Here is a 12,727-nt window from a genome sequence, read left to right as displayed (position 1 = left end):
ACCTCTTGGGCTTGAGGTTATTCCTCAAGTAAAGGAGTTGTTGGATGAGGGTTTGGTTCGTAAGAGCTTAAATCCTTGTGCTTTGTTGGTGCCCAAAATAGGTATTATTAGGCACCAAATCCCTAAAATAAGTGATATGATGAATGTGTTGAGTGTTGAAACCCTCTTTTGTAAAATCAATTATGCACCCAACATTTTCATGATTCATGTACATAGGGACTCATTAGGTAGGTTTGTTCTTATTTTTGGTTTTCATACAAACTTAGGTGCTCATATGGGACACCTTAGGTTTGTCGTATTTTTTTGTAAGAATAATCAACATGAAAATACAGAAAAAGGTACGTTTTATTGTATTACTTTCCTTAATTTTTTAAATAGTGATCAAGGGGTTCCCACGGATCCTAAGAGAATAAAGGTCATTCCTGAATGGCCCACTCCACCAAGTATAAGGGAAATCTGGGGCTGCCATGACTTAACAAACTTTAACAAAAGGTTTGTCCCATATTTTTCTATACTTGTAGCACCACTCATTGAGTTGGTGAGGAACCATGTTCCCACATGGGAAGATTTCCATGAAAGGGATTTTCAGACCTTACCCTACTCTAACATACCCAACACCACTAATACATATGTTTTTATTCTTTTTATAGGTGTCGAGGGAAGGAGCCCAGAGTATGAAGAACCTCAGGATTTGAGGTCAAATCCTTTCCAAGGTGGAGGGGATGATGCAATCCTACCCTCCAAGGGTATTGGATAGAAGACTCCAAGAGGATTGGGCTAGAGCTACTAAAGAAGGCCCTAGGGTTCTCATGAACCTTAGGATAGATTTTTGAGCCCATGAGTCAAGGTTGGATTCACTCTTCTTTGTAAATGTTAGAATAGGTTTTTCCTTCTTTTGGGCCTTGTATTTTGGCCATTCTAGTAGTATAAGGTTTTAGCCTTATATTTCAGGGCATTTTGAGTAGTCTTTGTAGTAGGGACTTTTTTTTTGTATTTTCATGTATTTTTGGAATGGGGGTGAGCTTAGCTATTATAGGGGGGTGTAGCTAAGCTCTAGCTTCTCATCTCAAGGAGGTGAGCTTAGCTATTAGAGAGTGTGTGTAGCTAAGTTCTAGCTTCTTTAGGAATCTTCTCAAGGAAGCTTCTCAAGGAGGTGAGCTTAATCATTAGAAGGGTGTGTGTAGCTAAGCTCTAGCTTCTCAAGGAAGTTTTCTCAAAGAAGCTTCTCAAGGAAGTTTTCTCAAGAAAGCTTTTCAAGGAAGCTACCTACTCTATAAATAGAAGCATGTGTAACACTTGTTGTAACTTTGATGAATGAGAGTCTTGTGAGACACAACTCAAAGTTCAACTTATCTCCTTTTTTTCTTCCTTCAATTTCGTGCTCCCCCCTCTCTCTTTCTCTCCCTCTTTCTTTTCCTCCATTGAAGCATCCTCTCTAAGCTTCTTATCCAAGGCTCATCTTGGTGGTGAAGCTCCTTCTTCCATGGCTTATTCCTTAGTGGATGGCACCTCCTCTCACCTCTTCTCCTTTGTCTTCCGCTACATCTCCATGGTGGAAAATCACCATTAAAGGACCTCATTGAAGCTTAAAGATCCAGCCTCCATAGAAGCCCCACAAGCAAGGTTCCATCACATTCACTCAGAAAACCAAAATTGAAGGGTCATCGACCTAAATCATCTCAGTCAATCCTGAGTCATCCACTCAGATCTCCCAAATCGGCAATCGCCAAACAAACATCGGTTGACTATGCTTGGTCAATTCAAACACTTCAGGCCCTTCAAGAAATGGGTTTGACTAAATTCCCAAAAATAATTAAAAAATCTTAGGCAAACATTACCTTAGAATCTGATGATGATTCTGAAACAAATTTACAAAACATAATCCAAGATGTTTCAATGTCCAAAACAGTTACCAATCCTAAAGGGAAACAAACCCTAGCCAAAATGCAGACACCAATCACCAAACAAACTAACAATTATATTTACAAAAACAAATTTTCAACTGTTTTGCAGATGGAACCTGAATTCTGGGATAAGAACCCATTCAAGGCAACAGCCAAGGCGTTCCCGACAGGATTTCACTTTAAACCAACTACCATCAACAAGTCAAGAACCTTTTATGAACTGATATTGGTAGACTTGAATTCAGTGCCTATCAAGCACTTCAAAGACCCAAAGGATCAGACGTTGAACACTCACTCAACTATACAGATCCTAAAAGTTCTTCAACCAAGACACTTTGGTTCAGACTTAAACAAAGGGAAAAATTTTTTAGTACCATTTGATCCTGTAGGTTATACCTATTGGGATTATGTTGATGCTTGGAAAAAAAAATTTTGGCACCAAAATACCCGCTTCAAGCACTCATGGTTAATATATTTCAAAACTAACACAATCTATAATTTCCCAAACTGGTTCTTACAATGGTGGGATTTCTTTGGCCCCATTCCGGAGATTTTTCCAGATCAGGTTCAACAAGGACTTGCCCAATTTAAAAAACAATTCAATTCTCAGGAATCACTAATTTTGGTAGACCTAAAATATTTCTCCAGTTTTGCTTTGTCATGGATCTTTTCGTGGCAAAACCGTTACAGTAAGACTGAGAAAACTAATCAATATCCATCTCTATAGAGGCATGCATTTGTAAAATGGTGAGCACAATTTGATACATCCAAAGCTGATCCAGAACAAGTGAAGCTTTGGTTCCAATTGCATCCAGAATTTCTCAAGGCAGCTGACCCATAAACTTCTGTATTCTTAAACCAGAAGTCTCATCTTGCTGCATTTTTAGCAGGTTCAAAATCCAAAGAAAGCCTGACTAAAAATCTTAAAGAAGTTCTACAAATGTTGCAACAAGAAGAAGAAGGCTCTTCCTAAAAAAAGAGGAAACAAGTTCAACTAAAGAAGAAGAAGAAGACCCTTTTTACCAAAATGAGGATGATTGTTTTGGTATTTGTTTAGATAATAATTAAAATTTCAATTGTCAGTCACATAGCCGGTTGTAATTTTATTTTGTAATAGTTCCGGTCAAAGAAATAGGTACTGTAGCAACTAGTACTTTGACTGACTTTAAAAAGAGACCTCGAACATATTGTGAGGTACTTTTTGGGATAGTCAGAAGAAGTTAGAGAGAGAAGCTATGTGGAGAAAAAATCTTTGTAAGCTTTTCTTTTAAATTTCAATAAATTGAAAGTTTTTATGCACATCTCTTCTCCCTCCTGGCCGATCTTGTGCGGCTCTGCCACCGGTTCGGGTTCTTCTCTTCTCTCCCCTCACAGATTCCGTTCGGCTCTGCCATCGTTTTTGTTTCTTTTATGCTTTCTGCATTTTAATTTCATTTACAATTTTCTTTTCTTCTCCCCTCACAGATTCTGCTCGGCACCGCCGTCATTTCTGTTTCTTTTATGTTTTGTGCATTTTAATTTTTCCCAGATTCTGGTCGGCTCCACTGTCATTTCTGGTCCTTTTATGCTTTTTGCATTTTAATTTTATTCCAGTACTTGTTTAACGGTGCATGCATTTTAGTTTCATCCTTACTTCCTATTTGTCCGTTTGATCCCTTCCGCCTGATCTCTGGTATATATATATATATATATTGAATCAATATTATCTATATTTAGTCTTGCAATATCTGACACTAAGTCCCACATTTTTATATATATAATGAATTATCTTTCCATGTTTAATATATATATATATATATATAACTTTTGTGGCATATTTTAATTATTCCTTTGGTGTTTCTAATTGTAAATTTGAATGTTTTCACTTGTTTGTGTATATTCTTTGTCGGTTTGTTCAGATTCCTGCAACTTTGGCTCATGTTGAAGCTCTAGAGGCATATACCCAGATATCTAGTCATCCCTTTCACAAAACAAACAAACAAGACATTATATCTCTTGATATTCTTTATTCTAAGGTATGGCTTTTAAACTTTATATATAGTGGAAACATGCAAAAAGGCTCTTAAAAAAAAACTAGAAAACTAATGGGTGCTAATTCAGGATCATCCCTTTCTTGTTGACAAGACTTAATTGCAACTAGAGGTATTGATACAAATGATGTTATTTTTTACCGCCCATCAGGACAAATATTATCTACACTCAGCGGTCACTCTAAAAAGGTTTTATTTTAGTTGGAATGGCTACATTTATCTTTTCTTCAACTTCTTCTGCTGATTATGAATGCTTTTGGTAGGTGACCAGTGTAAAGTTTGTAGCTCAGGGTGAATCATTCTTAACTGCTTCAGCAAATAAGGTAAAAGTGCTATCCTTTATTGTAGGTTTAATTGCTTGCAAATTAGAACCATTTTATTTGGGGTCCTTTTGGATAAACAACTTAAACTTATTGTGTAAGCACTTGTGTAGAAATTGTTTTTAACTTTTTATAGCCGAAGAGGAAATAGGGTTATATTGTTTTTATCAAAGCTATATGTTGTATCTATTAGGTATTTTGGATAGCTTGTTGAAGTTGAAATAAGGTTAAAACAGCTTATGGACATATCATAAGCTCTCCAAAACATTAAGACTAATGGTTATGTGATTTTAGTACAAATAAGTTGTAAATAAGCTCTCCTCCAAATGGTTCCTTGATCACCTTTCTCCACCCAGGATCAGACATTGTATAGCATGAAATAGAAGTTCCATCCATGCATTGCTGCTTTCTTTGTTTTCTCTTGACCTTGCTTTTTGCACTGTATAGCTAATACAAACTTGTGAAGTTGTGTGAGAATTGTGACCCCAGTCCACTCAATATTTTTTAGTCTCTTGCAATTTACTTTTGCATTTTGTTTTCATAATGGAAATTCTTTTGACTATTATACTTACTCGACCAGAAGAAAATGATGAATATGACTTCTAAATGTGAATTCAAAAGCACCCACAAAACTGAAAAGACTTGGTTTGGTGCTAAGACTAATACTTGCAGGTGTAACTTTATACAATTTGATCGAAAGGTTTACATTAGTGTTTCTGTTGGGTTTTCCAAGCATGTTTTTCTTGTCTCTAGTAATCAGCTAGTAGTCAGTAATGTGATTCTTTCAACTTAGTGTTCTCAAAGTACAAATGCAAGTTCTTAAACAAATAATTAAGTGCAGTTTTCTCTAATATGCAACTTTAATGTTTACATGTTACCTATTTTTATTTTGCATATTCCAGTTGGCAATGTTTTTACTTTATGTTGCAGATAGTTTGTCTATGGCAAGGGTCAGATGATGGTAACTATAATTGCAGGCACATCTTAAAGGATCATTCAGCTGAGTTAAACGAAACTAATGTTACTATATTATATCTGTAATTAGTTATAATTTTGTGTATTAACATCACTCCTATCTAGGTTTTATAATTTTGCTACAAAAATAAGCTGGAAGAATTTTCTCTCCTATTTTTGAAGATCTAAATTTTTTCATTAGTGAAATTGAAGCATGCCTATGCTGTGCTTATTAATGAGTTTTAGGTTAACACATGGTAAAGTGGTGAGGGCATGGTGTAATACTTGATTCTTCCAGTGGCTCAACTTTAATTATAAGGCTTCTGAATTGGCATTATTTGATGTTTGTAAATAATTTAATCTTAATTCCTCTTCAACTTTGTACATCTTTCCCAATATTTGGGTGATAATTTTGCTGGCATGGTACTAAATTTTACTTGGGGGCCGATGCCATGCTCTTTGGCTATGTGATAGTGGTTTCAATATATTTGGTAGCATGTAAGATTATTTTATAAAATTGGATTTTTTATTTTTATTTTCACGAAGCAATAACTTTCCATGTTTGATGGTATGGCTTGAAATGAATTATCTTATAGAATAATAAGAAATGTTTCATAGAAATTCTTTAAACCATTGTGATGGTGAGATAGTTATATATATATATATATATATATATATATATATATATATTGAATCTATATTATCTGTATTTACATGCTGGTCATCAACGACAAATATCACCTTTTGATGTTGCTACATGGTACTTTGTTTTAGGGATGACCTTGTTGGCCATTGTAGCTCCATTGTTGCCTTGTCTTTTTGGAATTACTACCTTGTTTTTAAGGTAATTTATGTTCTAATATATTATGGCAAGTCTAGTTAAAATACTTGTAAACTTTTTTTTTCTTTTTGGGGAAGCTTATATCTTTGTTCCCAATGGCATGTCTTTGTTATTTAATCATTGACTAGTAGGCAAAAATGAAATGTCAAAATTCAACAATAACCCTCTTTGTGTAAATAAAAAAAGTAGTTCCTATTTAAAAAAAAAAGGCAATCTACATTGGTTCTGAGAAGACCGATGTAGAATGGTAACCATTCTAAGACGGTCACGTGTCAAAGACCGTCTTAGAATGCAATGCATCTACATGGGTCCTTCCTCAGTGACCATCGTAGAATGCATTGCATTCTACATCGGTCCTTCATAAATGACCATTGTAGAATGAAATTCATTATAAGGCGGTCGTTGGGACATGACCGACTTAGAATGCTGAGCATTCTACATCGGTCCACTACACAAGACCGTCGTAGAATACCCAGCATTTCTACATCGGTCGTTGAGCGATACCGTCTTAGATTGCCCAACATTCTACGATGGTCTTCTAGGAAAGACCGATGTAGAATGATGACTATTCTGCGACAGTCTCGTTTGAAGGATCGATGTAGAATGCTCAGAATTTTAAGATGGTCTTCGGCACCCATCGTAGAATCGGCTTCCCCTTTTGACGATGTTCCCTACGATGATGGTCATAAACCGATGTAGAAGCTCCATTCTGTAGTAGTGGATGACACATATATAGTTGTTATCCATTAGAATTATTATATAATATAAGGTTTGCATTCTCTTGAAAAATCAATGAAGAAAAATGAAATTTATTTCATTCTCTCTAGCTTTTGTTTGTAGTTTTTTCTATAGCTTTCAAGAGTAGTGTAGTATAGAGCTCTCTTTAAGCCTATCAAGATGAACCTAAAAAGATAGCCTAATTAACATGTTAAGAAATACATTTTTAAAACAAATGTAAAAAGGAATGTATAATTCACTTTTTTAATAGGAAAGATTATAAATTTCACTTTTTTAACTAGTCGCATGTATGATTCATAATAAATGTCAACTAATGAGAAAATAGATGTACTAAAGACCAATGACACTCCTCTCGCCATGACTTATCCCTTTGTTTGTGTTTTAAAACAAATATAACATCAGATTTGTCATTTGTTGCATCATGTACTGAAATAGAAACATTACACGACACAACGGTCAGACACATCAAAATTAACCACTGGACCACTGTGAGTGATTTTCACAACTTGCCCTTTCTCCAGCCCATAGTAGCGAGCTATGGTATCAGTTTTCAACATGTGAGGGAGCTGAACAAGAAAAGTTATACAAAATCTATTTATGGCACAACCAATTCAAAAGTAATCAATTTTTATTACAATACACTAGCAGTTATAAGAACGCACATAACTAATTCATAATTACAAGGAAAATAACATTGATATGCTACCTTAATTTATTTTGCAGCTAAGTAACATTATATTGTTGTTAAGCTAGTTGCCTAGTTTCCACATACAACATGTATGATTTATCATTTTCTGAAATTTCCAAACCATTCCCCTCAACCGCCAAAATATTTTGTAGTAGAGCATGTTTAGAAACATATATTACCTGCTTCTCATCCAAATTATGCTTGGTGAGCAGTGCTTGCTTCTCTTCATCAGTAAGTATCTCATACTTTGGCTGCAGCACATGCTTTGTGATATTGACTAGCAAATCATCAATCTAGAAACAAGAATATTATGATGTTATAGACCTAAAACCCCCTTTCACATAACAACAAAATTAAAAGTGCCCAAATATATCGTACACAAAAGTAATACTTTTTTAAATACTAAAACACTGCTAGCAAAGTCAAACAAATGAAAAGGGCATGATTATCAAATGAATTTGATCATTGCGTTCAACAAAATTGCATTGAAAATATAAAATCTTCATAGGACTAAGAAATTGGCATGAAATATGCAATTGTTAAAGGAACTCAATATTTTGATTCACTCTGGAACATGAAAAAACATTTTTATACCCCTTCAATTCACAACATTTTCCTCATTCAAAAACTAATTCAAACATATTATATCCATCAACTTGTTGAATCTTCAATTCCTAATTTCTTGTTAGAACAAACCCTAACCAGTCAACCACACAAGACATTCTTGAACACACAGTATAGCATAAATTTTAAAAATCATTTTTTCTATACAAGAAACTTTTAAAATCATTTTTTAAAACAAGAAATTTTTAAAATCATATATTGTGTGCTAAAAACCTAAAATAAGTAATTAAGATTTAAGCAAAGGCCCATTTACTAAAAGATCACACATTGACACAACTTATTAAGCAACCCTTGGATGAAGATCGTTCACATTTTAAATGTGATTTATTGATATATTGATATAAAATACAAATAAAGGCCGATTTACTAAAAATCACACATTGACACAACTAATTAAGCAACCCTTGGATGAAGATCCGATCACTTTTTAAATGTGATTTATTGAAATTGACATAAAATACGATTAAAGGCCCCACACATTTTCTTAGTTACCCTTGATTGTATCAAGCACAAAATCAAACTAATTACTAAATCTTGCATAAAAAAGTTTAATTAAGCATTAATTATTAATGGAAAGGGAGTAAGTAACAAAGAAACTCACTTTGATAGTCTCGACTTTAAATGGAAAATTCTCCAAGTCTTTCTTTGCAAACGAAGTCATTTTACTCTGAACAACGAGTATCAGCCATTTCAAGCTTCCCTTGTCCACAATCTGGCTACATATCTCATTCACTGTCCCTTTTCTTATTTCCTTGGGCCCCACAAACACAACCTGTACCTGCGCACCAAAAAGAAATGCAAGAGAAGGTCGTATGATTCTCATGAGCCTTAGGATAGATTTTGGGCCCATGGGCTAAGTATGAGCCCACTTATCTTTGTACATATTAGAGTAAGATTTCATTATTTTTGGATCTTGTATTTAGGGCTCCATAATGTAGGTAGGGTACCCTAGAAATGTAAGATTTTTCAACCATTGTATTTTAGGACACCTAGACTAGTTTTTGTATTAGGGGTAGTTTTGTAATTTCACATGCATTAAGTGAATATATGATGTGTGTGTTGGGAAATAAATTTAATTGAATTGGGTGAAGCCCAATCCAATTAAATTTTAGAGGGGGAGATGAGCATTTGCTTGCTACACCTCATTGCCACATCATATAGTCACACTTTATGCATGTCCTTCATGCTTTACATGCCTCATGACACCTAAGCACATTTAGTGGAGAATCTTGAACTTGATCTTGGATTAGTAGGCTGAACCATAGCTAAAATTCACTAATCATAATTAGTGAAATTTTGGCTCCACAATTTGTCTCCGCGAATTCAATTTCAAATTCAAGTGAAATTTGAATAGAAATTCAAATTTCCCTCCAATTTTGTGTGACACTTAGGCTATAGATAGAGGTCATGTGTGTGCATTTTTTCAACTTTGATCATTTGAGAATTACACTTCGAAGTTCAGACCTCATTTGAGGCACAAAATTTCATGCTCCTTCTCTCCCTCTCCCTCCACTCATCTTCTCTTACCTTCAAGCTCTTATCCATGGCTTCCTATGGTGGTGAGCTTCTTCTTGACTCATCTTGTCCTTGAAGTGGCATCTCTAATCATTTTTCTTCCTTCTCCATTCCGTTGCCATTCATCTTTAAAAAGCAGAGGACTCTATTGATGAAGAAGATTCAAGGCCTACAAGCTCCACATGGAGCTACATCACGTCGCCTCCTAAATGAAGAAACATATAAAAAAAAAGTAGAGTCATAAGGGACATAGGGGTCGGGATGATAAGGAGGTCATAGGTTTGAATTTTTTCACTAACGTAACATATTGATTACCAACATTTGTTGATAAAAAAAATAAGTGGTTGAGGAAGTAGAAAATTACTAAGTACTGTGTTGGAGAGATGCGGAACACAGAAGCCAAGGGTTTGGGGGTTGGGGTTTTGGTCGAAGCGGGAGCAGAACTCGGTGAGGGAGGGAGAAAGGTTTGCATGCTGAATGACATCGTAACCTCTATCTTGGAGCATCTCTCAGCGACCCAGGAAGTAGCGGTGGCTCTCTATGCTAGAGTTAGAAAACTTGTATCTAGAGTTAGCATAATTAGTTGAGAGTTAGTTATTATCACAACTAACTATATAAATTTTAAGAACCAATTGTTATGTGTAACTTTTCAACTAAATGCAATTCATTCCTTCATAGAATTTACTTTCTCTATAGCTTTCTTTCCAAGGTTCCTCAGTTAGCCTTGTATTCATCCATGGCAGGCACGAGTTCTATGTTTCATTTCTAGCTTTCTTGGACAACACTGCACTCATCCATGGCAAGCACAGGTTCTTTGATAGTATCAAGAGCTCTGTTGCGCAACTCTCTGTTCTTATATCTTTTATCTTTATGTTTTGATTCACTCATCATGGCCAACGATAATCACTACAAGATCTATCATTGAATGTTCATAGTCCATACTACCTTCACCTAGGAGAAAATCCACTGATCACACTTGTTTCTCCAATTCTTGATTCAACAAATTATAATTCTTTGACTCGTTCGATGCTTACTACATTAAGTGCAAATAATAAGGTCAAGTTTTTTGATGGATCAATGCAGGAACATCCATCAAGTCATCCTCTTCATGCAACTTGGAGAAGATGCAATAACGTGATGGTTTCATGGTTGGTTCATTTGGTCTCACCTTCAATCAAATAGAGCATCCTTTGGATGCATAATGCATGAGACATATGGAAGGATTTGAAATCGAGGTATTCAGAAGGAGATTTGATGAGAATTTCAGAATTACAACAAGATATGGCTTCCATTAAACAAGATGATCAAACCATAATTGACTACTTTATGAAATTGCATGTTATTTGGGATGAAATGGAGAGTTATAGGCCCGACCCAATGTGCTCATGTAATTCAAAGTGTTTGTGTGATGCTTTGACCAGTGTTATTGAAAGAAAGCAGCAAGATCATGTTATGAAGTTCCTTAGAGGCTTGAATGATCAATTCAGCACTGTTAGGTCCAATGTATTGATAATGGATCCATTACCAAGCATTGTCAAAGTTTTCTCTTATGTTTCTCAACAAGAAAGGCATATTAATAGCTATGAAACAATAGGAGGGACTAGTCTAATCAATGTAGCAAGCACTAACTCATCAAACTCAAGATTTTCTTGCACCTACTATGGTAAAGACAATCACACCATTGATAGGTGTTATAGGAAAAATGGCTTCCCTTAGAATTATACTTCTAGAGGAGGAAAAGGCAATCAAAGCAATTCTGGTAGAGGGAACTTAGGAGGAAAAACAAACAAGATTTGTAAACATTGTGGTCTTAATATCCACATTATTGATGAGTGCTACAGGAAGCATGATTATCCACCTAGACATAGGCTCCATAAGTCTTAAAGCTCAAACATCAACAGTCTCAATGCTATGAAAGAAGATGGTGACAATTCAACTCTAAATCAAAATCAAGATGCGCAAAGTGAAGATGTAAGGCTAACTCATTAGCAGTACAAAGCTTTGATGGCATTACTGCAGCAGCAAGGGACAACACACAACAACTCACAAGTAAATCAAATGGGTACAATCAACAATAAAGGTAGTATACTATCCATTACTTGTAGTGTAAGCAAGAGTAGTCAACATGAGTGGATCCTTGACTCAGGAGCCACAGATCATGTCATTGCCTTCCCTCATTTGTTTTCTTTATGCAATAAAATAAGTCCCATAACTATTAGACTTCTTAATGGTCATACAACCACTGCTACTCATGCATGCAAAATTCAGCTTTCTCAATTTCTGTACCTTGAAAATGTCCTATATATACCTAGTTTTCAATACAACTTGATCTCATTATCCAAGTGATTTCTTCCTTGCCTTGCAGACTAACATTTATGAATAACAAATGTCTTATCCAGAATATGCAGAACCTGCAGAGGATTGGTACAGTTGAGATGGAAGAAGGCCTTTACAAACTCAAGATGTCTCCTATTAAGCCTGAGTAAAATCTGGATTCAATTTGTCATATCATCTCTAGTGTTTCAGCTTTTTCATGTAATAAAACACCCATAGATTTGTGGCATTTTAGACTTGGTCATCTTTTTTTTGAAAGAATGTTGTTATTAAAAGAATCTTATCCTAAGCTTACAGTAGATAAGGAATTTGTGTCTGAAACTTGTCGTCAATCAAAACAAAAAAAAATGCCATTTCCTAGCAGTGATTTTCATTCCTTTTGTGCTTTTGCTCTTATACATGTGGACATATGGGGTCCTTGTAATGTGACTTCATTAAATGGTAAAAAAAAATGCCATTTCCTAGAAGTGATTCTCAAGGTTTGTTTGGGTTTTTCTCATGCATTCTAAGGCTGAGACACAGTCACATTTAAAGAGCTTTATTGCTAATGTTGAAAGGCAATTTGAATTAAAAGTGAAAATGATTAGATCTGATAATGGGTCAGAATTTATTATGAAATAGTTTTATGATGATACTATAATTATACACCAAACTTCATGTATTGAAACCCCTCAACAAAATGGGATTGTTGAAAGGAAACATCAATACTTACTCAATGTGACTCGATCCTTATTATTTCAATCAAGCCTTCCTAATGTTTTCTGGTCTTATGCTTTGAT

The 12,727-nt window shown here is 35.0% G+C and overlaps 1 pseudogene; it reads right to left on the bottom strand.

Annotated features, from left to right (window-relative positions):
* Window positions 1-7,227: 7,227 nt before the first annotated feature.
* Window positions 7,228-10,502, bottom strand: LOC114410666 (annotated as a pseudogene).
* Window positions 10,503-12,727: the final 2,225 nt, after the last annotated feature.

Source organism: Glycine soja, chromosome 4, assembly GCF_004193775.1.
Source record: "Glycine soja cultivar W05 chromosome 4, ASM419377v2, whole genome shotgun sequence".
Classification (NCBI taxonomy): Eukaryota; Viridiplantae; Streptophyta; class Magnoliopsida; order Fabales; family Fabaceae; genus Glycine; species Glycine soja.
This window is presented reverse-complemented; position numbering and strand designations above follow the sequence as displayed.